Genomic DNA, 27,199 nt, shown 5'->3' with positions numbered 1-27,199 from the left:
TAAATCAAACGTGGCCACAGTAAATAATTCTAATAGGTCTAAGAGCGTTAAAAAAACAAGCCTGAAGGCTTCGTGTCTGAATACAAGGAGCATTTGTAATAAGGTGGATGAATTGGCTGCGCAAATAGAGATAAACGAATATGATTTGGTTGGGATTACGGAAACGTGGCTCAAGGATGGCCAAGACTGGGAACTCAACATCCAGGGGTATTCGATATTCAGGAAAGATAGGCAAAAAGGAAAGGGAGGTGGGGTAGCATTACTGGTTAAAGAAGGGATTCATACAATTGTAATGAAGGATATTAGCTCTGATGATGTGGAACCTGTATGGGTAGAATTGAGAAATACTAAGGGGAAAAAAACATTAGTGGGAGTGGTATATAGACCTCCCAACAGTAAGGCGGAGGTTAGGGATGGCATGAAAAGGGAAATTAAAGAAGCGTGCAATAAGGGCACAGCAGTCATCATGGGTGACTTTAATCTACATATAGATTGGGCCAACCAAATTAGTAACAATAATGTGGAGGAGGAATTCCTGGAGTGTTTACGGGATGGTTTCCTGGACCAATATGTCGAGGAACCAACCAGAGATCAGGCCATCTTAGACTGGGTATTATGTAACGAGAAAGGATTAATTAGCAATCTTGTTGTACGAGGCCCCTTGGGTCGGAGCGATCATAATATGATCGAATTCTTCATTAAGATGGAGAATGAAGTAGTTGACTCAGAGGCTAGGGTCCTCAATTTAAATAAAGGAAACTACGATGGTCTGAGGAGCGAGTTGGGTAGGATTGATTGGGGAATGGCAGTCAAAGGGTTGACGGTGGATAGGCAATGGCAAACATTCAAAGACCGAATGGATGAGCTACAGAAGTTGTTCATCCCAGTTTGGCGTAAAAATAAAACAAAAAAGGTGACCCAACCGTGGCTAACAAGGGAAATTAGGGATAGCATAAGATCCAAGGAGAAGACATATAAATTGGCCAGAAAAAGCAATAATCCTGAGGATTGGGAGCAGTTTAGGATTCAACAAAGGAGGACAAAGGGATTAATTAAGAAAGGGAAAATAGAATATGAGAGTAAGCTAGCTGGGAACATAAAAACTGACTGTAAAAGCTTTTATAGCTGTGTGAAGAGAAAAAGATTGGTGAAGTCAAGCGTAGGTCCCTTGCAGTCAGAATCGGGGGAATTTATAATGGGAAACAAAGAAATGGCAGACCAACTAAATTCATACTTTGGTTCTGTCTTCACAAAGGAGGACACAAATAACCTCCCAGAGATGCCGGGGAACATCGGGTCTGATGAAAGGGTGGAACTGAAAGAAATCAGTATTTGTAGGGAAATGGTGTTAGGAAAATTGATGGGACTGAAGGCCGATAAATCCCCAGGGCCTGATAATCTACATCCCAGGGTACTTAAGGAAGTGGCCCTAGAAATAGTCGATGCATTGCTGGTCATCTTCCAGAACTCGATAGACTCTGGAACAGTACCCATGGATTGGAGGGTAGCTAATGTTACCCCTCTATTCAAAAAAGGTGGTAGAGAAAAAGCGGGGAATTATAGACCGGTAAGCCTGACATTGGTAGTGGAGAAAATGCTCGAGTCTATTATAAAAGATGTAATAGCAGAGCACTTGGAAAGCAGTGACAGGATCGGACAAAGTCAACATGGATTTACAAAAGGTAAATCGTGCATGACTAATCTACTGGAATTTTTTGAGGATGTAACTGGTAAAATAGATAAGGGAGAACCAGTGGATGTGGTGTATTTGGACTTTCAGAAGGCTTTCGATAAGGTCCCACAAAAGAGATTAGCGTGCAAAATTAAGGCACATGGGATTGGGGGCAAGGTATTGACTTGGATAGAGAACTGGTTGGCGGACAGAAAGCAAAGAGTTGGAATAAACGGGTCGTTTTCCGAGTGGCAGGCAGTGACTAATGGGGTACCGCATAGATCGGTCCTAGGACCGCAGCTGTTCACAATATATATTAATGATCTGGACGAGGGAATTGGATGTAATATCTCCAGATTTGCAGACGACACAAAGCTGGGTGGGAGGGTAAGCTTTGAGGAGGATGTCGTGAAACTCCAGTACGATTTGGACAGGTTGGGTGATTGGGCAGAAACATGGTAAATGCACTATAATGTGGATAAATGTGAGGTTATCCACTTTGGTGGCAAAAACAGGAAGGCAGATTATTATTTGAATGGCAATAGATTGGGAGAAGGGGAAGTGCAAAGAGACCTGGGTGTTCTTGTGCACCAGTCGCTGAAGGTAAGCATGCAGGTGCAGCAGGCGGTTAAGAAGGCAAATGGTATGTTGGCCTTCGTAGCAAGAGGGTTCGAGTACAGGAACAAGGATGTCTTGCTACAGTTGTACAGGGCCTTGGTGAGACCGCACCTTGAGTATTGTGTGCAGTTTTGGTCGCCTTACCTGAGGAAGGACGTTCTTGCCATGGAAGGAGTGCAGCGAAGATTCACCAGGCTGATACCTGGGATGGCAGGAATGACGTATGAGGAGAGATTGTGTCGATTGGGCTTATACTCACTGGAGTTTAGAAGATTGAGACGGGATCTCATCGAAACCTATAAAATTCTGTCAGGCCTGGACCGACCAGATGCAGGAAGGATGTTTATGATGGCCGGGGAGTCTAGAACCAGGGGTCATAGTCTAAGGATAAGTGGTAAGCCATTTAGGACTGAAATGAGGAGGAATTTCTTCACCCAGAGAGTGGTGAACCTGTGGAATTCTCTGCCACAGAGGGCGGTGGAGGCCAGTTTATTAAATATATTCAAGAAAGAGTTGGATATATTTCTTAAGGCTAAAGGGATCAAGGGATATGGGGAGAAGGCAGGGACAAGGTACTGAATTTGGATGATCAGCCATGATCTCATTGAATGGCGGAGCAGGCTCGAAGGGCCGAATGGCCTACTCCTGCTCCTATCTTCTATGTTTCTATGTTTCTATGTATCTAACCCGTGCTGTACCTGCGCCGGGAGTGTTTGATGGGACAGTGTAGAGGGAGCTTTACTCTGTATCTAACCCGTGCTGCACATACCCTGGGAATATTTGATGGGACAGTGTAGAGGGAGCTTTACTCTGTATCTAACCTGTGCTGTACCTGCCCTGGGAGTGTTTGATGGGACAGTGTAGAGGGAGCTTTACTCTTTATCTAACCCGTGCTGTACCTGCCCCAGGCGTGTTTGATGGGACAGTGTAGAGGGAGCTTTACTCTGTATCTAACCCGTGCTGTACCTGCCCTGGGCATGTTTGATGGGACAGTGTAGAGGGAGCTTTACTCTGTATCTAACCTGTGCTGTACCTGCCCTCACGAGCAAATTTGGCGAGGGTAAATAAAATCAGAGAGTTAAATGCGTGGCTCAAAGACTGGTGTGGGAGAAATGGGTTTTGCTTCTTGGGACACTGGCACCAGTACTGGGACAGGAGAGAGCTGTTCCGTTGGGACGGACTTCACTTGGCCAGTGCTGGGACTAGAATCCTGGCGAATCGAATAACTAGGGCTGTAGGGAGGGCTTTAAACTAATTAGTTGGGGGGAGGGTTCAAGAGAGCAAAAAATAAAAATGTCAGCGGAGAAGGCAATAGAGCAAGGGGTAATTAAAAACCAGAGCGTGTCAGGAAGGGACAGAATATATAAAGATAAAGGTAAAGTAGTAAAGGGGGTAAAAGCAGGAATAAATTGTCACAAAACATAGTTAAAAGTTCTTTATCTGAATGCACGCAGCATTTGCAACAAAATAGACGAGTTGACGGTACAAATAACTACACATGGGTATGATCTGGTGGCCATTACGGAGACATGGCTGCAGGGTGACCATGACTGGGAACTAAACATCCAGGGGTATTTGACTATTAGGAAGGACAGAAGGGAAAGAAAAGGAGGTGGGGTGGCTGTGTTAATAAAGGATGGAATCACTGCAATAGTGAGAAATTATATTGGATCAAAGGATCAGGATAGTGAAACGGTTTGGGTGGAAATAAGGAATAAGGGTTTAAACTAACTTGGCAGGGGGATGGGGAACAGAGTGGAGCTATAGTAGGGGGTGATTTACAGCCAAATACAGAGGGAAAAACAAGTCAGCTGGGAAGGCAGAGCAAATATGTGAAGGCAAAAGAGAATATGGCAAGGCTGGAAGGCATTTATTTTAATGCAAGGAGTCTTGCAAATAAGGTGGATGAACTGAAGTTGTTGTTGAACACATGGGAGTACGATATTGTTGCTATCACGGAGACATGATTGAGGGAGGGTCAGGACTGGCAGCTCAATATTCCGGGGTATAGAATCTTCAGGCGAGACAGAGGGGGGTGTAAAAGGGGAGGGGGTGTTGCAATATTAATTAAGGAGTCAATTACTGCTGTAAGGAGGGATGATATATTTGCAGGTTCCTCTAATGAGGCCATATGGGTAGAACTTAAAAACAAAAAGGGGGCAAGCACTTTGCTGGCAGTGTACTATAGGCCCCCAAACAGTCAGGGGGAGATAGAGGAACAGATATGTAGGCAAATCTCAGAAAAGTGCGAAAATAATAGGGTAATAATCGTGGGGGATTTCAACTTCCCCAATATAAATTGGGATAGTCAGAGTGTGAAAGGCTTAGAGGGTGCGGAATTCTTAAAGTGCATCCAGGAGAGCTTTTTGAGCCAACATGTAGAAAGTCCTACAAGAGAGGGGGCGGTACTGGACCTAATTCTAGGGAATGTAGCCGGGCAAGTGGTGGAAGTGTCAGTAGGAGAGCATTTTGGCGACAGTGACCATAATTCGGTGAGATTTAAGGTGGTCATGGAAAAGGACAAAGACGGCCCGGAAATAAGGGTTCTAAATTGGGGGAAGGCCGATTTTAATATGATAAGGCAGGATCTGGCCAAAGTGGACTGGGAGCAGCTACTTATAGGAAAATCCACATCAAAACAGTGGGAGACTTTCAGAAGGGAAATAGAGAGAGTACAACGCCAACATGTTCCTGTAAAGGTCAAAGGTGGGACCAACAAGCAAAGGGAACCTTGGATGACAAGGGATATACAAAAATGCATTAGGAATAAAAGGGGGGCTTTTGGCAGTTACAAAAGACTAAAGACGGAAGAAGCCCTAGAGGAGTATAAAAAGTGCAGGGGCGTACTTAAAAAAAGAAATTAGGAGGGCGAGGAGGGGCCATGAAATAACATTGGCGAGCAAAATAAAGGAAAATCCTAAGATGTTTTATAAGTATATTAAGGGCAAGAGGATAACCAGGGAAAGGGTAGGGCCCATTAGGGACCAAAGTGGCAATCTGTGTGTAGAGCCAGATGAGGTAGGCGGGGTTTTAAATGAATTTTTTGCATCTGTGTTCACTATGGAGAAAGACGATGCAGACATAGAAATCGGGCAAGGGGACTGTGACATACTTGAACATATTAGCATCGAGAGGGAGGAGGTGCTAGCGGTTTTAGCAGGCCAAAAAGTGGATAAATCCCCAGGCCCGGACGAGATGTATCCCAGGCTGCTGTGGGAGGCAAAGGAGGAGATTGCAGGGGCTCTGACACAAATTTTCAGAACCTCTCTGGCCACAGGGGATGTACCAGAGGACTGGAGAACGGCTAACGTAGTACCATTATTCAAGAAGGGTAGCAGGGATAAACCAGGTAATTACAGGCCAGTGAGCCTAACATCTGTGGTAGGGAAATTATTGGAAAAAATTCTGAGGGACAAAATTAGTCTCCACTTGGAGAGGCAAGGATTAATCGGGGATAGTCAGCATGGTTTTGTCAAGGGTAAATCATGTCTGACCAATCTGATTTAATTTTTCGAGGGGGTGACTAGGTGTGTGGATGAGGGAAATGCTGTGGATGTGGTTTACATGGACTTCAGTAAAGCTTTTGACAAAGTCCCGCATAGGAGGCTGGTCAAGAAGGAAAGAGCCCATGGGATCCAGGGTGCCTTGGCACGTTGGATCCTAAACTGGCTGAGTGGCAGGAGGCAGAGGGTGATGGTCGAAGGTTGCTTTTGTGACTGGAAGCCTGTGTCCAGTGGGGTACCTCAGGGATCGGTGCTGGGTCCCTTGCTGTTTGTGATCTACATAAATGATTTGGATGAGAATGTAAAAGGTATGATCAGTAAGTTCGCAGATGACACGAAAATTGGTGGGGTGGTAAATTGCGAGGAGGAAAGCCTCAGGCTACAGGACGATATAAACGGGTTGGTCAGATGGGCGGAAAAGTGGCAAATGGAATTTAACCCTGAAAAGTGCGAGGTGATGCATTTTGGACGGACAAATAAGGCAAGGGAATACACAATGAGTGGTAGGACCCTAGGAAGTACAGAGGGTCAGAGGGACCTTGGTGTACATGTACATAGATCCCTGAAGGCAGCGGAACAGGTAGATAAGATGATTAAAAAGGCATATGGGATACTTGCCTTCATTAGCCGAGGCATAGAATATAAGAGCAGGGAGGTTATGATGGAGCTGCACAAAACGCTGGTAAGGCCACAGCTGGAGTACTGTGTGCAGTTCTGGTCGCCTCACTATAGGAAGGATGTGATTGCTTTGGAGAGGGTGCAGAGAAGATTCACCAGGATGTTACCTGGGATGGAGCGCCTCAGCTATGAAGAAAGACTAAACAGGCTGGGGTTGTTTTCCTTGGAGCAAAGAAGGCTGAGGGGGGACCTGATTGAGGTGTACAAAATGATGAGGGGCATAGATAGGGTAGATAAAGAGGAACTTTTCCCCTTAGTAGGGGGGTCAATAACAAGGGGGCATAGGTTCAGGGTAAGGGGCAGGATGTTTAGAGGGGATTTGAGGAGGAACTTTTTCACCCAGAGGGTGGTTGGAGTCTGGAACTCACTGCCTGAAGGGGTGGTAGAGGCAGGAACCCTCACAACATTCAAGAAGCATTTGGATGAGCACTTGAAATGCCATTGCATACAAGGCTATGGACCAAATGCTGGAAAATGGGATTAGATTGGACAGGGCTTGATGGATGGGCGGCGCGGACACGATGGGCCGAAGGGCCTCTTTCTGTGCTGTATAACTCTATGACTATGACTCTATGAATGTGGAGAAGTGTGAAGTGATCCGCTTTGAACATAAGAAATAGGAGCAGGAATCGGCCACTTGGCCTCTCGAGCCTGCTCCGCCATTCAATAAGATCATGGCTGATCTTGGGCTCAAAGCCACTTCCCTGCCCGCTCCCCATAACCCTTCACTCCCTTATCTTGCCAAAATCTGTCTATCTCCACCTTAAATGTATTCAATGACCCAGCCTCGACAGCTCTCCGGGGCAGAGAATCCCACAGATTTACGACCCTCAGAGAAGAAATTCCTCCTCATCTCAGTTCTAAAAGGGCGACCCTTTATTCTGAAACTGTGCACCCGAGTTTTAGATTTCCCCACGAGGGGAAACATCCTCTCTGAATCTACCTTGTCGAGCCCCCTCAGTATCTTATATGTTTCAAAAAGATCACCTCTCATTCTTCTAAATTCCAGTGAGTATCGGCCCAGCTTGCTCAACCTTTCCTCATAAGTCAATCCCCTCATCTCAGGAATTAATCTAGTGAATCGTCCCTGAACTGCCTCCAATGCGAATATATCCTTCCTTAAATACGGAGACCAAAACTGTACGCAGTACTCCAGGTGTGGTCTCACCAATACCCTGTACAGTTGTAGCTGGACTTCCCTGCTTTTATACTCCAACCCTCTTTGGTAGGAAAAATAGAAAAGCAGAGTATTTTTTAAATGGTGAGAGATTGGGAAATGTTGTTGTTCAGAGGGACCTGGGTGTCCCTGTACACGAGGCACTGAAAGTTAACACGTAGGTGCAGCAAGCAATTAGGAAAGCAAATGGTACGTTAGTCTTTATTACAAGAGGATTGGAGTATAAGAGTGAAGAAGTCTTACTGCAGTTATACAGGGCCTTGGTGAGACCACACCTGGAGTATTGTGGACAGTTTTGGTCTCCTTACCTAAGGAAGGATATACTTGCCTTAGAGGGAGTGCAACAAAGGTTCACCAGACTGATTCCTGGGATGGGGGGATTGTCCTGTGAGGAGAAATTGAGGAGACTAGGCCTATATTCCCAAGAATTGTGAAGAATGAGAGGTGATGTCATTGAAACATCTAAAATTCTTACAGGGCTTGACAGGGTAGATGCTGGGAGACTGTTTCCCCTGGCTGGGGAGTCTAGAACCAGGGGTCACAGTCTCAGAATAAGGGGTCGGCCATTTAGGACTGAGATGAGGAGAAATTTCTTCACCCAGAGGGTGGTGAATCTTTGGAATTCTCTGCCCCAGAGGGCTGTGGAGGCTCAGTCATTGAGTATAATCAAGGCTGAGATCGATAGATTTTTGGACTCATGGGGAATCGAGGGATATGGGGATTGGGCGGGAAGGTGGGGATGAGGTAGAAGATCAGCCATGATCTTATTGAATGGCGGAGCAGGCTCGAAGGGCCGAATGGCCTGCTCCTGCTCCTATTTCTGATGTTCTTAAGAAAGCTGTTTGCTATAGCCGGCTGCCCCACGACTAATACACAGAGGATTTCAGTTATGTGGAGAGACTGGAGAAGCTGGGATTGTTCTCCTTGGAGCAGAGAAGGTGCAGCGGAGATTTAATAGAGGTGTTCAAAACATGAAGGTTTTTGATAGAGTAAATAGGAACATGGGAACAGGAGGAGGCCATTCAGCCCCTCCAGCCTGTTCCACCATTCAATGAGATCATGGCCGATCTGTGTCTTAACTCCACCCACCTGCCTTGGCTCCATATCCCTTTGCTCCCTTGTCTAGCAAAAATCTATCGCTCTGGGATTTTAAATGATTAATTGAGCTGGCATCGACTGCTTCCTGTGGGAGAAGGTTCCACACTTCTACCACCCTTTGTGTGAAGAAGTGTTTCCCAACTTCTCTCCTGAATGGCCTGGCTCTGATTTTAAGGTGATGTCCCCTTGTCGACTCCCCCACCGGCAGAAAAAGTTTCTCTCTATCTACTCTACCTTTCAAAATCCTAAAATCCTCACTCACTCCTTAACCTTCTAGATTCCAGGGAATACAAGCCTAGTTTATGTAATCTCTCCCTCATAATCTAACCCTTGGAGCCCGGGTAACATTCTGGTGAACCTGTGCTGCACTCCTTCCAAGGCCAGTATATCCTTTCTGAGGTGCGGTGCCCAGAACTGTACACAGTGCTCCAGGGAGTTCCTGGGAGTTAATGTGCGTAGGTCCCTGAAGGTGGCGGGACATAGTGAGAGAGTGGTTAACAAAGCATGTGGGATCTTGGGCTTCATAAATAGAGGTATTGAGTACAAAAGTAGAGAAGTTATGCTGAACCTTTATAAAGCGCTGGTTAGGCCACAACTGGAGTATTGCGTCCAGTTCTGGTCACCACACTTTAGGAAGGATGTGAAGGCCCTTGAGAGGGTGCAGAGGAGATTTACCAGAAAGGTTCCGGGGATGGGGGATCTTAGCTACAAGGACAGTTTGGAGAAGCTGGATTTGTTTTCATTGGAGCAAAGGAGGTTGCGGGGTGATTTGATCGAGGTGTAAAAGATTATGAGGGGTTTGGATAGGCTAGATGGGGAAAGGCTGTTCCCACTAGTTGATGGTACAAGGACTAGGGGACACAGATTTAAGGTTTTGGGCAAGAGATACAGGTTGGACGTGAGTAAAAACTTTTTTATGCAGCGAGTGGTGAGGACCTGGAACTCGCTGCCGACGGAAGTGGTGGAAGTGGAGACACTCAATGTTTTCAAGGGGAGACTGGATAGGCACTTGAGGGAAATAAACTTGCAGGGCTACGGGGATAGAGCGGGGGAATGGGACTGACTGGATTGCTCTACAGAGAGCCGGCATGGACTCGATGGGCCGAATGGCCTCCTTCTATGCCTCTATGACTCTATCACTCTCTAGGGTCCAACCAGGGCTTTGTATGATTTTGAGCAACTCTATCAAATCTCCTCTTAATCTTCTCTGCTCCAAGGAGAACAACCCCAGCTTCTCCCGTCTCTCCACGTAACTCAAGTCCCTCATCCCTGGTCCCATTCTCGTCAATTTCTTCTGCACCCTCTCTAAGGCCTTGACATCCTTCCTAAAGTGTGGTGCCCAGCGGAAGCCTAGCCAGTGTTCTATAAAGGCTTAGCATAACTTGCTTGCTTTTGTACTCTATTCCTCTATTAATAAAGTCAAGGATCCTGTTTGCTTTTTAACAGCCTTCTCAACTTGTCCTGCCACCTTCTAAGATTTGTGTACATACCCCCCGAGGCCTCTCTGTTCCTGCACCCTCTTTAAAACTGGACCATTTAGTTTATATTGCCTCTCCTCATTCTTCCTGCCAAAGTGAATCACTTCACACTTCTCTACATTAAATTTAATCTGCCACGTTTCTGCCCATTTCACCAGTCTGGCTACTTCCTCCTTAAGTCTCTTACTATCCTCATTGTTTGCTACATTTAAGAGTTTCGTGTCATCTGCAAATTTTGAAATTATGCCCTGGATCCCCAAGTCCAGGTCATTAATATATATCAATAATAAAGCAGTGGTCTGAATCAATGTTCACGTTAACGGATGTTGCCTGGCCTGCTGAGTTTTTCCAGCATAGAAATACAAGTTGTTGTTGTTCACATTGTTGTAGGTGAGCTCTGAACAGGCCCCGCCCCTCCCCCTCCCCCTACTCCACATGCACCGCTCCAAGGGCAGCGCGGGCTCTGAACAGGCCCGGCCCCCTTCTCCGCATGTGCCTCTCCAAGGGGAACGCAGGGTCCGAAAAGGCCCCGCCCCTCCCCCTACTCCGCATGCGCCGCTCCAAGGTGAGCGCGGGCTCTGAACAGGCCCCGCCCCTCGCCCTACTCCACATGCACCACTCCAAGGTGAGCGCGGGCTCTGAACAGGCCCCGCCCCTCGCCCTACTCCACATGCGCCGCTCCAAGGTGAGCGCGGGCCCTGAACAGGCCTCGCCCCCTCCCCCTACTCCGCACGCGCCGCCACAAGGTGAGCGCGGGCTCTGAACAGGCCCCGCCTCCTCCCCCTACTCCGCATGCGCCGCCCCAAGATGAGCGCGGGCCCTGAACAGGCCTCGCCCCCTCCCCCTACTCCGCCACAAGGTGAGCGTGGGCTCTGAACAGGCCCCGCCCCCTCCCCCTACTCCGCACGCGCCGCTCCAAGGTGAGCGCGGGCTCTGAACAGGCCCCGCCCCCTCCCCCTACTCCGCATGCGCCGCTCCAAGGTGAGTGTGGGCTCTGAACAGGCCCTGCCCCCTCCCCCTACTCCGCATGCACCACCGGGCCCCGCTCCCGAGGATGAGCCGCTACCGCGCCTGCACAGGGCCTCACATTCTGGGTCGACCCGAGCAACCGCGAGAGTCCGGATCACTGGCGGAAAGTGAGTTTTATCAGGGTTTTGTATATATAGCGGAGAGAAGCGCGGGCGGGGAGATAAATAAAAAGAAAATACAAACCGCACCGTGCCAGCGCCCTCATGGCACCGAGCGGAGCGGATTGAGCGGCCGCAGCCCCTTGTCTTCTGCAGGGAGCCGGACTGGGCCACGTCATCAACTCCACGGCGGTGACTGACGGGAGCTCCGACCAATAGGGAGAGAGCGGGTGGAGCTCGGAGGACTGAGGTGGCGGCGGGTCCTCCAACCAATCGGGGTGGCCGAGGGGCGGGACCTCCGCCGCCTGCTTCTCCCGCTGCTGAGACAAGTGGAATGCAGCAGAGGGCGCTCTTCTGAGTTTGGGGCTCAGGCCTGTTAGTGGAGTAGTGCAGAGGGAACTTTACTCTGCACTGGGCTTTACTCCCTCAGCACTGCACTGGAGGGGCAGCACAGAGTTTTAGACTCCAGTCTCTGGAGTGGGACTTCAACCCACAACCTTCTGACTCAGAGGAGAGAGTGCTGCCACCTGAGCCACGGCTGACACTCTGTATCTAACCCGTGCTGTACCTGCCCTGGGGGTGTTTGATGGGACAGTGTAGAGGGAGCATTACTCTGTATCTAACCCGTGCTGTACCTGCCCTGGGAGTGTTTGATGGGACAGTGTAGAGGGAGCTTTACTCTGTATCTAACCCGTGCTGTACCTGCCCTGGGAGTGTTTGATGGGACAGTGTAGAGGGAGCATTACTCTGTGGCCATCCCCCTCTCAAACAGGTATACCGATTTGGATACTGTTGAGGGGGATGACTTACCAGAGGAAGGCAGCAGCAGCCAACTTCCTGGCACCAGGGGTGCTTCTGCTGCTCAGGAAGGGAGGAAAAAGAGTGGGAGAGCAATAGTGGTAGGGGATTCTATCATAAGGGGAACAGATAGGCGTTTCTGTGGCCGTAGACGTGACTCCAGGATGGTTTGTTGCCTCCCTGGTGCCAGGGTCAAGGATGTCACTGAACGGCTGCAGGGCATTCTGAAGAGGGAGGGTGAACAGTCAGAGGTCGTGGTTCACATTGGGACCAATGACATGGGTAGGAAGAGGGATGAGGTCCTGCAGCAAGAATTTAGGGAGCTAGGTAGCAGATTAAAGAGCAGGACCTCAAAGGTTGTAATCTCTGGATTACTCCCGGTGCCACGTGCTAGTGAGTATAGGAATAGGAGGATAGAGCAGATGAATGCGTGGCTAAAGAGTTGGTGCAGGAGGGAGGGCTTTAGTTTCCTGGATCACTGGGCCTGCTTCTGGGGGAGGTGGGACTTGTACAAGTCGGACGGGTTGCACCTGAACCAGAGCGGGACAAATATCCTTGCGGGGAGGTTTGCTTGCACTGTTCGGGGGGGTTTAAACTAAAATGGCAGGGGGTTGGGAACCTGAGCAGGGAGACAGAGGAAAGGGAAGCAGGGATAAAAGCAAAAGATAGGAAGGAGAAAAACAAAAGTGGCAGTCAGAGAAGTCAATGGTTTAAATCAAACGTGGCCACAGTAAATAATTCTAATAGGTCTAAGAGCGTTAAAAAAACAAGCCTGAAGGCTTTGTGTCTGAATACAAGGAGCATTTGTAATAAGGTGGATGAATTGGCTGCGCAAATAGAGATAAACGAATATGATTTGGTTGGGATTACGGAAACGTGGCTCAAGGATGGCCAAGACTGGGAACTCAACATCCAGGGGTATTCGATATTCAGGAAAGATAGGCAAAAAGGAAAGGGAGGTGGGGTAGCATTACTGGTTAAAGAATGGATTCATACAATTGTAATGAAGGATGTTAGCTCTGGTGAGGTGGAACCTGTGTGGGTAGAATTGAGAAATACTAAGGGGAAAAAAACATTAGTGGGAGTGGTATATAGACCTCCCAACAGTAAGGCGGAGATTGGGGATGGCATGAAAAGGGAAATTAAAGAAGCGTGCAATAAGGGCACAGCAGTCATCATGGCTGACTTTAATCTACATATAGATTGGGCCAACCAAATTAGTAACAATAATGTGGAGGAGGAATTCCTGGAGTGTTTATGGGATGGTTTCCTGGACCAATATGTCGAGGAACCAACCAGAGATCAGGCCATCTTAGACTGGGTATTATGTAACGAGAAAGGATTAATTAGCAATCTTATTGTACGAGGCCCCTTGGGTCGGAGCGATCATAATATGATCGAATTCTTCATTAAGATGGAGAATGAAGTAGTTGACTCAGAGGCTAGGGTCCTCAATTTAAATAAAGGAAACTACGATGGTCTGAGGAGCGAGTTGGGTAGGATTGATTGGGGAATGGCAGTCAAAGGGTTGACGGTGGATAGGCAATGGCAAACATTCAAAGACCGAATGGATGAGCTACAGAATTTGTTCATCCCAGTTTGGCGTAAAAATAAAACAAAAAAGGTGACTCAACCGTGGCTAACAAGGGAAATTAGGGATAGCATAAGATCCAAGGAGAAGACATATAAATTGGCCAGAAAAAACAATAATCCTGAGGATTGGGAGCAGTTTAGGATTCAACAAAGGAGGACAAAGGGATTAATTAAGAAAGGGAAAATAGAATATGAGAGTAAGCTAGCTGGGAACATAAAAACTGACTGTAAAAGCTTTTATAGATATGTGAAGAGAAAAAGATTGGTGAAGTCAAGCGTAGGTCCCCTGCAGTCAGAATCAGGGGAATTTATAATGGGAAACAAAGAAATGGCAGACCAACTAAATTCATACTTTGGTTCTGTCTTCACAAAGGAGGACACAAATAACCTCCCAGAGATGCCGGGGAACATCGGGTCTGATGAAAGGGTGGAACTGAAAGAAATCAGTATTTGTAGGGAAATGGTGTTAGGAAAATTGATGGGACTGAAGGCCGATAAATCCCCAGGGCCTGATAATCTACATCCCAGGGTACTTAAGGAAGTGGCCCTAGAAATAGTTGATGCATTGCTGGTCATCTTCCAGAACTTGATAGACTCTGGAACAGTACCCATGGATTGGAGGGTAGCTAATGTTACCCCTCTATTCAAAAAAGGTGGTAGAGAAAAAGCGGGGAATTATAGACCGGTAAGCCTGACATTGGTAGTGGAGAAAATGCTCGAGTCTATTATAAAAGATGTAATAGCAGAGCACTTGGAAAGCAGTGACAGGATCGGACAAAGTCAACATGGATTTACAAAAGGTAAATCATGCATGACTAATCTACTGGAATTTTTTGAGGATGTAACTGGTAAAATAGATAAGGGAGAACCAGTGGATGTGGTGTATTTGGACTTTCAGAAGGCTTTCGATAAGGTCCCACAAAAGAGATTAGCGTGCAAAATTAAGGCACATGGGATTGGGGGCAAGGTATTGACTTGGATAGAGAACTGGTTGGCGGACAGAAAGCAAAGAGTTGGAATAAACGGGTCGTTTTCCGAGTGGCAGGCAGTGACTAATGGGGTACCGCATAGATCGGTCCTAGGACCGCAGCTGTTCACAATATATATTAATGATCTGGACGAGGGAATTGGATGTAATATCTCCAGATTTGCAGACGACACAAAGCTGGGTGGGAGGGTAAGCTTTGAGGAGGATGTCGTGAAACTCCAGTACGATTTGGACAGCTTGGGTGATTGGGCAGAAACATGGTAAATGCACTATAATGTGGATAAATGTGAGGTTATCCACTTTGGTGGCAAAAACAGGAAGGCAGATTATTATTTGAATGGCAATAGATTGGGAGAAGGGGAAGTGCAAAGAGACCTGGGTGTTCTTGTGCACCAGTCGCTGAAGGTAAGCATGCAGGTGCAGCAGGCGGTTAAGAAGGCAAATGGTATGTTGGCCTTCGTAGCAAGAGGGTTCGAGTACAGGAACAAGGATGTCTTGCTACAGTTGTACAGGGCCTTGGTGAGACCGCACCTTGAGTATTGTGTGCAGTTTTGGTCGCCTTACCTGAGGAAGGACGTTCTTGCCATGGAAGGAGTGCAGCGAAGATTCACCAGGCTGATACCTGGGATGGCAGGAATGACGTATGAGGAGAGATTGTGTCGATTGGGCTTATACTCACTGGAGTTTAGAAGATTGAGACGGGATCTCATCGAAACCTATAAAATTCTGTCAGGCCTGGACAGACCAGATGCAGGAAGGATGTTTATGATGGCCGGGGAGTCTAGAACCAGGGGTCATAGTCTAAGGATAAGGGGTAAGCCATTTAGGACTGAAATGAGGAGGAATTTCTTCACCCAGAGAGTGGTGAACCTGTGGAGTTCTCTGCCACAGAGGGCGGTGGAGGCCAGTTTATTAAATATATTCAAGAAAGAGTTGGATATATTTCTTAAGGCTAAAGGGATCAAGGGATATGGGGAGAAGGCAGGGACAAGGTACTGAATTTGGATGATCAGCCATGATCTCATTGAATGGCGGAGCAGGCTCGAAGGGCCGAATGGCCTACTCCTGCTCCTATCTTCTATGTTTCTATCTTTCTATGTATCTAACCCGTGCTGTACCTGCGCCGGGAGTGTTTGATGGTACAGTGTAGAGGGAGCTTTACTCTGTATCTAACCCATGCTGTACCTGCCCTGGGAGTGTTTGATGGGACAGTGTAGAGGGAGATTTACTCTGTATCTAACCCGTGCTGTACCTGCCCCGGGAGTGTTTGATGGGACAGTGTAGAGGGAGCTTTACTCTGTATCTAACCCGTGCTGCACATACCCTGGGAATATTTGATGGGACAGTGTAGAGGGAGCTTTACTCTGTATCTAACCTGTGCTGTACCTGCCCTGGGAGTGTTTGATGGGACAGTGTAGAGGGAGCTTTACTCTGTATCTAACCCGTGCTGTACCTGCCCTGGGCATGTTTGATGGGACAATGTAGAGGGAGCTTTACTCTGTATCTAACCCGTGCTGTACCTGCCGTCACGAGCAAATTTGGCTAGGGTAAATAAAATCAGAGAGTTAAATGCGTGGCTCAAAGACTGGTGTGGGAGAAATGGGTTTTGCTTCTTGGGACACTGGCACCAGTACTGGGACAGGAGAGAGCTGTTCCGTTGGGACGGACTTCACTTGGCCAGTGCTGGGACTAGAATCCTGGCGAATCGAATAACTAGGGCTGTAGGGAGGGCTTTAAACTAATTAGTTGGGGGGAGGGTTCAAGAGAGCAAAAAATAAAAATGTCAGCGGAGAAGGCAATAGAGCAAGGGGTAATTAAAAACCAGAGCGTGTCAGGAAGGGACAGAATATATAAAGATAAAGGTAAAGTAGTAAAGGGGGTAAAAGCAGGAATAAATTGTCACAAAACATAGTTAAAGGTTCTTTATCTGAATGCACGCAGCATTCGCAACAAAATAGACGAGTTGACGGTACAAATAACTACACATGGGTATGATCTGGTGGCCATTACGGAGACATGGCTGCAGGGTGACCATGACTGGGAACTAAACATCCAGGGGTATTTGACTATTAGGAAGGACAGAAGGGAAAGAAAAGGGGGTGGGGTGGCTGTGTTAATAAAGGATGGAATCACTGCAATAGTGAGAAATTATATTGGATCAAAGGATCAGGATAGTGAAACGGTTTGGGTGGAAATAAGGAATAAGGGTTTAAACTAACTTGGCAGGGGGATGGGGTACAGAGTGGAGCTATAGTAGGGGGTGATTTACAGCCAAATACAGAGGGGAAAAACAAGTCAGCTGGGAAGGCAGAGCAAATATGTGAAGGCAAAAGAGAATATGGCAGGGCTGGAAGGCATTTATTTTAATGCAAGGAGTCTTGCAAATAAGGTGGATGAACTGAAGTTGTTGTTGAACACATGGGAGTACGATATTGTTGCTATCACGGAGACATGGTTGAGGGAGGGTCAGGACTGGCAGCTCAATATTCCGGGGTATAGAATCTTCAGGCGAGACAGAGGGGGGTGTAAAAGGGGAGGGGGTGTTGCAATATTAATTAAGGAGTCAATTACTGCTGTAAGGAGGGATGATATATTAGCGGGTTCCTCTAATGAGGCCATATGGGTAGAACTTAAAAACAAAAAGGGGGCAAGCACTTTGCTGGGAGTGTACTATAGGCCCCCAAACAGTCAGGGGGAGATAGAGGAACAGATATGTAGGCAAATCTCAGAAAAGTGCGAAAATAATAGGGTAATAATAGTGGGGGATATCAACTTCCCCAATATAAATTGGGATAGTCAGAGTGTGAAAGGCTTAGAGGGTGCGGAATTCTTAAAGTGCATCCAGGAGAGCTTTTTGAGCCAACATGTAGAAAGTCCTACAAGAGAGGGGGCGGTACTGGACCTAATTCTAGGGAATGTAGCCGGGCAAGTGGTGGAAGTGTCAGTAGGAGAGCATTTTGGCGACAGTGACCATAATTCGGTGAGATTTAAGGTGGTCATGGAAAAGGACAAAGACGGCCCGGAAATAAGGGTTCTAAATTGGGGGAAGGCCGATTTTAATATGATAAGGCAGGATCTGGCCAAAGTGGACTGGGAGCAGCTACTTATAGCAAAATCCACATCAAAACAGTGGGAGACTTTCAGAAGGGAAATAGAGAGAGTACAACGCCAACATGTTCCTGTAAAGGTCAAAGGTGGGACCAACAAGCAAAGGGAACCTTGGATGACAAGGGATATACAAAAATGCATTAGGAATAAAAGGGGGGCTTTTGGCAGTTACTAAAGACGGAAGAAGCCCTAGAGGAGTATAAAAAGTGCAGGGGCGTACTTAAAAAAGAAATTAGGAGGGCGAGGAGGGGCCATGAAATAACATTGGCGAGCAAAATAAAGGAAAATCCTAAGATGTTTTATAAGTATATTAAGGGCAAGAGGATAACCAGGGAAAGGGTAGGGCCCATTAGGGACCAAAGTGGCAATCTGTGTGTAGAGCCAGATGAGGTAGGCGGGGTTTTAAATGAATTTTTTGCATTTGTGTTCACTATGGAGAAAGATGATGCAGACATAGAAATCGGGCAAGGGGACTGTGACATACTTGAACATATTAGCATCGAGAGGGAGGAGGTGCTAGCGGTTTTAGCAGGCCAAAAAGTGGATAAATCCCCAGGCCCGGACGAGATGTATCCCAGGCTGCTGTGGGAGGAAAAGGAGGAGATTGCAGGGGCTCTGACACTAATTTTCAGAACCTCTCTGGCCACAGGGGATGTACCAGAGGACTGGAGAACAGCTAACGTAGTACCATTATTCAAGAAGGGTAGCAGGGATAAACCAGGTAATTACAGGCCAGTGAGCCTAACATCTGTGGTAGGGAAATTATTGGAAAAAATTCTGAGGGACAAAATTAGTCTCCACTTGGAGAGGCAAGGATTAATCGGGGATAGTCAGCATGGCTTTGTCAAGGGTAAATCATGTCTGACAAATCTGATTGAATTTTTCGAGGGGGTGACTAGGGGGGTGGATGAGGGAAATGCTGTGGATGTGGTTTACATGGACTTCAGTAAAGCTTTTGACAAAGTCCCGCATAGGAGACTGGTCAAGAAGGTAAGAGCCCATGGGATCCAGGGTGCCTTGGCGCGTTGGATCCTAAACTGGCTGAGTGGCAGGAGGCAGAGGGTGATGGTCGAAGGTGCTTTTGTGACTGGAAGCCTGTGTCCAGTGGGGTACCTCAGGGATCGGTGCTGGGTCCCTTGTTGTTTGTGATCTACATAAATGATTTGGATGAGAATGTAAAAGGTATGATCAGTAAGTTCGCAGATGACACGAAAATTGGTGGGGTGGTAATTGCGAGGAGGAAAGCCTCAGGCTACAGGACGATATAAACGGGTTGGTCAGATGGGCGGAAAAGTGGCAAATGGAATTTAACCCTGAAAAGTGTGAGGTGATGCATTTTGGACGGACAAATAAGGCAAGGGAATACACAATGAGTGGTAGGACCCTAGGAAGTACAGAGGGTCAGAGGGACCTTGGTGTACATGTACATAGATCCCTGAAGGCAGCGGAACAGGTGGATAAGGTGGTTAAAAAGGCATATGGGATACTTGCCTTCATTAGCCGAGGCATAGAATATAAGAGCAGGGAGGTTATGATGGAGCTGTACAAAACGCTGGTGAGGCCACAGCTGGAGTACTGTGTGCAGTTCTGGTCGCCTCACTATAGGAAGGATGTGATTGCTTTGGAGAGGGTGCAGAGAAGATTCACCAGGATGTTACCTGGGATGGAGCGCCTCAGCTATGAAGAGAGGCTGGACAGGCTGGGGTTGTTTTCCTTGGAGCAAAGAAGGCTGAGGGGGGACCTGATTGAGGTGTACAAAATGATGAGGGGCATAGATAGGGTAGATAAAGAGGAACTTTTCCCCTTAGTAGGGGGGTCAATAACAAGGGGGCATAGATTCAGGGTAAGGGGCAGGAGATTTAGAGGGGATTTGAGGAGGAACTTCTTCACCCAGAGGGTGGTTGGAATGTGGAACTCAATGCCTGAAAGGGTGGTAGAGGCAGGAACCCTCACAACATTCAAGAAGCATTTGGATGAGCACTTGAAATGCCATTGCATACAAGGCTATGGACCAAATGCTGGAAAATGGGATTAAACTGGACAGGGATGGATGGGCGGCGCAGACACGATGGGCCGAAGGGCCTCTTTCTGTGCTGTAAAACTCTATGACTCTATGACTCTAATAATAAGGGGAAAAAGTCACTAGTGGGCATAGTCAAAAGGCCTCCTAACAGTTGCAACTCTATTGGTCGGAGTATAAATCAGGAAATAGTTGGGGCTTGTAATAAGGGAACAGCTATAATCATGGGAGATTTTAACTTTCATATTGACTGGACAAATCAAATTGGGCAGGGCAGCTTCGAGGAAGAGTTCATAGAGTGCATTAGGGACGGGTTCCTTGAGCAGTCTGTAACTGAACCAACCAGGGGGCAGGCAATCTTAGATCTGGTCCTGTGTAATGAGACAGGATTAATAAAAAATGTCCTAGTAAAGGATCCCCTTCGAATGAGTGACCATAATATGGTTGAATTCCAAATTCAGTTTGAGGGTGAGAGAGTCGGATCTCAAACCAGCGTACTGAGCTTAAATAAAGGAGACTATGAAGGTATGAGAGCAGAGTTGACTAAAGTGGACTGAGGAAATAGATTAAGGTGTAAGACGGTACATGAGCAGTGGTGTACATTCAAGGAGATATTTCACAACTTTCAAGAAAAATATATTCCACTGAGGAAAAAGGGGCGTAAAAGAAAAGACAGCCATCTGTGGCTAAGTAAAGTAAAAAAGGATAGTATCCGACTGAAAACAAGGGCATATAAAGTATGAGCAAAGGGAACAAGCAAAGGGAACCTTGGATGACAAGGGATATACAAAAATGCATTAGAAATAAAAGGGGGGCTTTTGGCAGTTACAAAAGACTAAAGACGGAGGAAGCCCTGGAGGATTATAAAAAGTGCAGGGGCATACTTAAAAAAGAAATTAGGAGGGCGAGGAGGGGCCATGAAATAACACTGGCGAGCAAAATAAAGGAAAATCCTAAGATGTTTTATAAGTATATTAAGGGCGAGAGGATAACCAGGGAAAGGGTAGGGCCCATTAGGGACCAAAGTGGCAATCTGTGTGTAGAGCCAGAGGATGTAGGCGGGGTTTTAAATGAATTTTTTGCATCTGTGTTCACTATGGAGAAAGACGATGCAGACATAGAAATCGGGCAAGGGGACTGTGACATACTTGAACATATTAGCATCGAGAGGGAGGAGGTGCTAGCGGTTTTAGCAGGCCAAAAAGTGGATAAATCCCCAGGCCCAGACGAGATGTATCCCAGGCTGCTGTGGGAGGCAAAGGAGGAGATTGCAGGGGCTCTGACACTAATTTTCAGAACCTCTCTGGCCACAGGGGATGTACCAGAGGACTGGAGAACAGCTAACGTAGTACCATTATTCAAGAAGGGTAGCAGAGAATTACAGGCCAGTGAGTCTAACATCTGTGGTGGGGAAATTATTGGAAAAAATTCTGAGGGACAAAATTAATCTCCACTTGGAGAGGCAAGGATTAATCGGGGATAGTCAGCATGGCTTTGTCAAGGGTAAATCATGTCTGACAAATCTGATCGAATTTTTCGAGGGGGTGACTAGTGGGGTGGATGAGGGAAATGCTGTGGATGTGGTTTACATGGACTTCAGTAAAGCTTTTGACAAAGTCCCGCATAGGAGACTGGTTAAGAAGGTAAGAGCCCATGGGATCCAGGGTGCCTTGGCGCGTTGGATCCTAAACTGGCTGAGTGGCAGGAGGCAGAGGGTGATGGTTGAAGGTTGCTTTTGTGACTGGAAGCCTGTGTCCAGTGGGGTACCTCAGGGATCGGTGCTGGGTCCCTTGTTGTTCGTGATCTACATAAATGATTTGGATGAGAATGTAAAAGGTATGATCAGTAAGTTCGCAGATGACACGAAAATTGGTGGGGTGGTAAATTGCGAGGAGGAAAGCCTCCGGCTACAGGACGATATAAACGGGTTGGTCAGATGGGCGGAAAAGTGGCAAATGGAATTTAACCCTGAAAAGTGCGAGGTGATGCATTTTTGACGGACAAATAAGGCAAGGGAATACACAATGAGTGGTAGGACCCTAGGAAGTACAGAGGGTCAGAGGGACCTTGGTGTACATGTACATAGATCCCTGAAGGCAGCGGAGCAGGTAGATAAGGTGGTTAAAAGGCATATGGGATACTTGCCTTCATTAGCCGAGGCATAGAATATAAGAGCAGGGAGGTTATGATGGAGCTGTACAAAACGCTGGTGAGGCCACAGCTGGAGTACTGTGTGCAGTTCTGGTCGCCTCACTATAGGAAGGATGTGATTGCTTTGGAGAGGGTGCAGAGAAGATTCACCAGGGTGTTACCTGGGATGGAGCGCCTCAGCTATGAAGAGAGGCTGGACAGGCTGGGGTTGTTTTCCTTGGAGCAGAGAAGGCTGAGGGGGGACCTGACTGAGGTGTACAAAATGATGAGGGGCATAGATAGGGTAGATAAAGAGGAACTTTTCCCCTTAGTGGGGGGGTCAATAACAAGGGGGCATAGATTCAGGGTAAGGGGCAGGAGATTTAGAGGGGATTTGAGGAGGAACTTTTTCACCCAGAGGGTGGTTGGAATGTGGAACTCACTGCCTGAAAGGGTGGTAGAGGCAGGAACCCTCACAACATTCAAGAAGCATTTGGATGAGCACTTGAAATGCCATTGCATACAAGGCTATGGACCAAATGCTGGAAAATGGGATTAGACTGGACAGGGATGGATGGGCGGCGCAGACACGATGGGCCGAAGGGCCTCTTTCTGTGCTGTAAAACTCTATGACTCTATGAAAACAAGGGCATATAAAGTAGCCAAATCTAGCGGGAGGATAGAAGATTGGGAAGCATTTAAAAGCCAGCAAAGAATAACTAAAAGATTAATTAAGAAAGGGAAGATAGATTATGAAAGTAAACTAGCAGAAAATATAAAAACAAATAGCAAGAGTTTCTACAGTTATATAAAAAGAAAAAGGGTGGCTAAAGTGAATGTTGGTCCCTTTGAGGACGAGACTGGGAAATTAGTAGTGGGGAACATGGAGATGGCAAAAACGCTGAACAAATATTTTGTATCAGTCTTTACATTAGAGGACACTAAAAATATCCCAACACTGGACAAACAGGGGGCTATGGGGGGGGGGGGAGGAGCTAAACACGATTAAAATGACTAAGGAGATGGTACTCGGTAAGATAATGGGACTTAAGGTGGATAAATCCCCCGGACCTGATGGGTTACATCCTAGGGTCTTGAGAGAGGTAGCGGTGGGGATTGCGGATGCATTGGTGGTAATTTTCCAAAACTCCCTGGATTCAGGCAAGGTCCTAGCAGATTGGAAAACTGCTAATGTAACGCCCTTATTTAAAAAGGGAGGTAGACAAAAGGCTGGAAACTATAGGACAGTTAGCCTAACATCTGTGGTTGGTAAAATGTTGGAGTCCATTATTAAGGAAACAGTAACAGGACATTTAGATAAACATAATTTAATTGGACAGAGTCAGCGTGGTTTTATAAAGGGGAAGTCATGTTTGACAAATTTGCTCGAATTCTTTGAGGATGTAACAAACAGGGTGGATAAAGGGGAACCAGTGGATGTAGTGTATTTGGACATCCAAAAGGCATTTGACAAGGTGCCACACAAAAGATTACTGCACAAGATAAAAAATCACAGGATTGGGGGTAATATACTGGCATGGGTGGAAGATTGGCTATCTAACAGAAAACAGAGAGTTGGGATAAATGGTTCATTCTCGGGTTGGCAATCAGTAACTAGTGGTGTTCCGCAGGGGTCAGTGCTGGGACCCCAACTCTTTACAATCTATATTAACGATTTGGAGGAGGGGACCGAGTGCAACATATCCAAGTTTGCCGATGATACAAAGATGGGAGGGAAAGCAGTGAGTGAGGAGGACATAAAAAACCTGCAAAAGGACATAGACAGGCTAAGTGAGTGGGCAGAAATTTGGCAGATGGAATATAATGTTGGAAAGTGTGAGGTTATGCACTTTGGCAGAAAAAAATCAAAGAGCAAGTTATTATCTAAATGGAAACGACCTGCAAAGTGCTACAGTACAAAGGGATCTGGGGGTCCTGGTACATGAAACACAGAAGGTTAGTATGCAGGTACAGCAGGTGATCAGGAAGGCCAATGGAATCTTGGCTTTTATTGCAAGGGGGATGGAGTATAAAAACAGGGAAGTCTTGCTTCAGTTATACAGGGTACTGGTGAGGCCACACCTGGAATACTGCGTACAGTCTTGGTTTCCATATTTAAGAAAAGATATACTTGCTCTCGAGGCAGTTCAGAGAAGGTTCACTCGGTTGATTCCGGAGATGAGGGGGTTGACTTATGAGGAAAGGTTGAGTAGGTTGGGCCTCTACTCATTGGAGTTCAGAAGAATGAGAGGCGACCTTATTGAAACCTATAAGATTGTGAGGGGGCTTGATCAGGTGGATGCGGGGAGGATGTTTTCACTGATGGGTGAGACTAGAACTAGGGGGCATAATCTCAGAATAAGGGACTGCCCTTTCAAAACTGAGATGATGAGAAACTTCTTCACTCAGAGGGTGGTAAATCTATGGAATTTGCTACCTCAGATAGCTGTGGAAGCTGCGACATTAAATAAATTTAAAACGGAGATAGACAGTTTCCTAACTGATAAGGGAATTAGGGGTTATGGGGAGCGGGCAGGGAAGTGGATATGAGACTAGGTTCGGATCAGCCATGATCCTATTGAATGGCGGAGCAGGCCCGAGGGGCCGTATGGTCTACTTCTGCTCCTACTTCTTATGTTCTTTTTCTCTTCACATATCTATAAAAGCTTTTACAGTGAGTTTTTATGTTCCCTGCAAGCTTACTCTCATATTCTATTTTCCCCTTCATAATTAATCCCTTTGTCCTCCTTTGTTGAATCCTAAACTGCTCCCAATCCTCAGGTTTACTGCTTTTTCTGGCCAATTTATATGTCCTCTCCTTGGATCTTATGCTATCCCTAATTTCCCTTGTTAGCCATGGTTGAGTCACCTTTTTTGTTCAATTTTTGTGCCAAACTGGGATGAACAACTTCTGTAGTTCATCCATGCGGTCTTTGAATGTTTGCCATTGCCTATCCACCGTCAACCCTTTGAGTGACATTCCCCAATCAATCCTAGCCAACTCGCTCCTCAGACCATCGTAGTTTCCTTTATTTAAATTTAGGACCCTAGTCTCTGAGTCAACTACTTCATTCTCCATCTTAATGAAGAATTCGATCATATTATGATCACTCCGACCCAAGGGGCCTTGTACAACAAGATTGCAAATTAATCATTTCTCGTTACATAATACCCAGTCTAAGATGGCCTGATCTCTGGTTGGTTCCTCGACATATTGGTCCAGGAAACCATCCCGTAAACACTCCAGGAATTCCTCCTCCACAGTACAGGACATGAGTGGGGGGGGAAGGGAGTCCCTTTAAATGTGGAGGGGGTGGATGTTCCTTTAAATGTGGAGGGGGTGGGTGTCCCTTTAACTGTGGAGGGGGGGTGGGCGTCCCTTTAAATGTGGAGGGTGGTGGGTGTCCCTTTAAATGTGGAGGGGGTGGGAGTCCCTTTAAATGTGGAGGGGTGGGAGTCCCTTTAAATGTGGAGGGGATGGGTGTCCCTTTAAATGTGGAGGGGTGGGTGTCCCTTTAAATGTGGGTGGGTGTCCCTTTAAATGTGGAGGGCGTGGGAGTCCCTTTGAATGTGAAGGGGATGGGTGTCCCTTTAAAATTGGAGGGGGTGGGTGTCCCTATTAAATGTGGAGGGGTGGGAGTCCGTTTAAATGTGGAGGGGTGGTGTCCCTTTAAATGTGGAGGGAGTGGATGTCCCTTTAAATGTGGGGGGGTGGGTGTCCCTCTAAATGTGGAGGGGGTGGGTGTCCCTTTAAATGTGGAGGGGGTGGGTGTCCCTTTAAATGTGAAGGGGGAGGGTGTCCCTTTAAATGTAGAGGGGGTGGGTGTCCCTTTAAATGTGGAGGGGGTGGGAGTCCCTTTAAATGTGGAGGGGGTGGGTGTCCCTTTAAATGTGGAGGGGGTGGGTGTCCCTTTAAATGTGGAGAGGCGGGACCACGCATGCTCATTCGGCCTCTCACGACAACACGAGGCTGCCAGTGCGCCTGTGCGGGGCCTCCGGGGAGCAGCAGGAAGGCCGGGCCCGGGGAAGAGGCGAAATCAGCGGCCGGGGTAAAGTGTTGGGGAATCGATTTAAATCGAGGTGAGTGGGGAGCGGAGAGCGAGATTATAAAGTAAAATACGAGAAAAACCAAACCTGAGAGTCGAGCGATCGGGACCTCGGCGGACTCCGAATGGAGCGGATTGAGCTGCGCGGGTGGGCGGAGTGAGCCGGAGCAATGTGATTCTGAATGACGGGCGTGCTGACCAATAGGAAGAGGGCTCACCTGGGAGGACTGAACTGGGCGGCCTGGTCCTCCAACCAATGGTGGCGCGGCTAGGGGGCGGGACCTTCCCTCCCGGCGCTGAGGCTGGGGCCGGGTTCTGACGTCATCACAGGAAGAGGTCTAATCAGGTGGATGGAGGCCCGGCCTGTGACTGACGGGAGCTCTGACCAATAGGACGAGGGCTGAGCTGGGAGAACTGAACTGGGCGGCCTGGTCCTCCAAGCAATGGCGGCGCGGCAAGGAGGCGGGGCCTCCTCTCCGGCTCAGGTGCGCTGGGGCCGATTGTGACGCGCTGTCCCCAGGTGAGAGCAGCTCAATCAGCACAGAGCTGGGGCTGGAATCTGGGAGAGGGGCCGCAGGCAGCACAGAGCTGGGGCTGGAATCTGAGAGAGGGGCCGCAGGCAGCACAGAGCTGGGGCTGGAATCGGAGAGGGGCCGCAGGCAGCACAGAGCTGGGGCTGGAATCTGGGAGAGGGGCCGCAGGCAGCACAGAGCTGGGGCTGGAATCTGGGAGAGGGGCCGCAGGCAGCACAGAGCTGGGGCTGGAATCTGGGAGAGGGGCCGCAGGCAGCACAGAGCTGGGGCTGGAATCTGGGAGAGGGGCCGCAGGCAGCACAGAGCTGGGGCTGGAATCTGGGAGAGGGGCCGCAGGCAGCACAGAGCTGGGGCTGGAATCTGGGAGAGGGGCCGCAGGCAGCACAGAGCTGGGGCTGGAATCTGGGAGAGGGGCCGCAGGCAGCACAGGGCTGGAATCTGGGAGAAGGGCCGCAGTCAGCACAGGGCTGGGGCTGGAATCTGGGAGAGCGGCCGCAGTCAGCACAGAGCTGGGGCTGGAATCTGGGAGAGGGGCCGCAGTCAGCACAGGGCTGGGGCTGGAATCTGGGAGAGGGGCCGCAGTCAGCACAGAGCTGGGGCTGGAATCTGGGAGAGCGGCCGCAGGCAGCACA

The 27,199-nt window shown here is 47.8% G+C and overlaps 1 protein-coding gene across 1 annotated transcript in view; it reads right to left on the bottom strand.

Annotated features, from left to right (window-relative positions):
• LOC147096581 (uncharacterized) overlaps positions 1-26,232 on the bottom strand; it is a 63,651-nt gene extending 37,419 nt beyond the window's left edge. Inside the window, exon 1 of the mRNA XM_085975384.1 lies at positions 26,123-26,232. The gene's annotated coding sequence lies outside the window, so the exon portion shown is untranslated. The remainder of the gene's footprint in view (positions 1-26,122) is intronic.
• Positions 26,233-27,199: the final 967 nt, after the last annotated feature.

This window comes from Somniosus microcephalus, unplaced genomic scaffold, assembly GCF_052327205.1.
Source record: "Somniosus microcephalus isolate GS21.2 unplaced genomic scaffold, FLI_Smic_1.0 unresolved_chr1, whole genome shotgun sequence".
NCBI classification, from domain to species: Eukaryota; Metazoa; Chordata; class Chondrichthyes; order Squaliformes; family Somniosidae; genus Somniosus; species Somniosus microcephalus.
The sequence above is the reverse complement of the archived record's forward strand: the minus strand, read 5'-3'. Positions and strand labels throughout refer to the sequence as shown.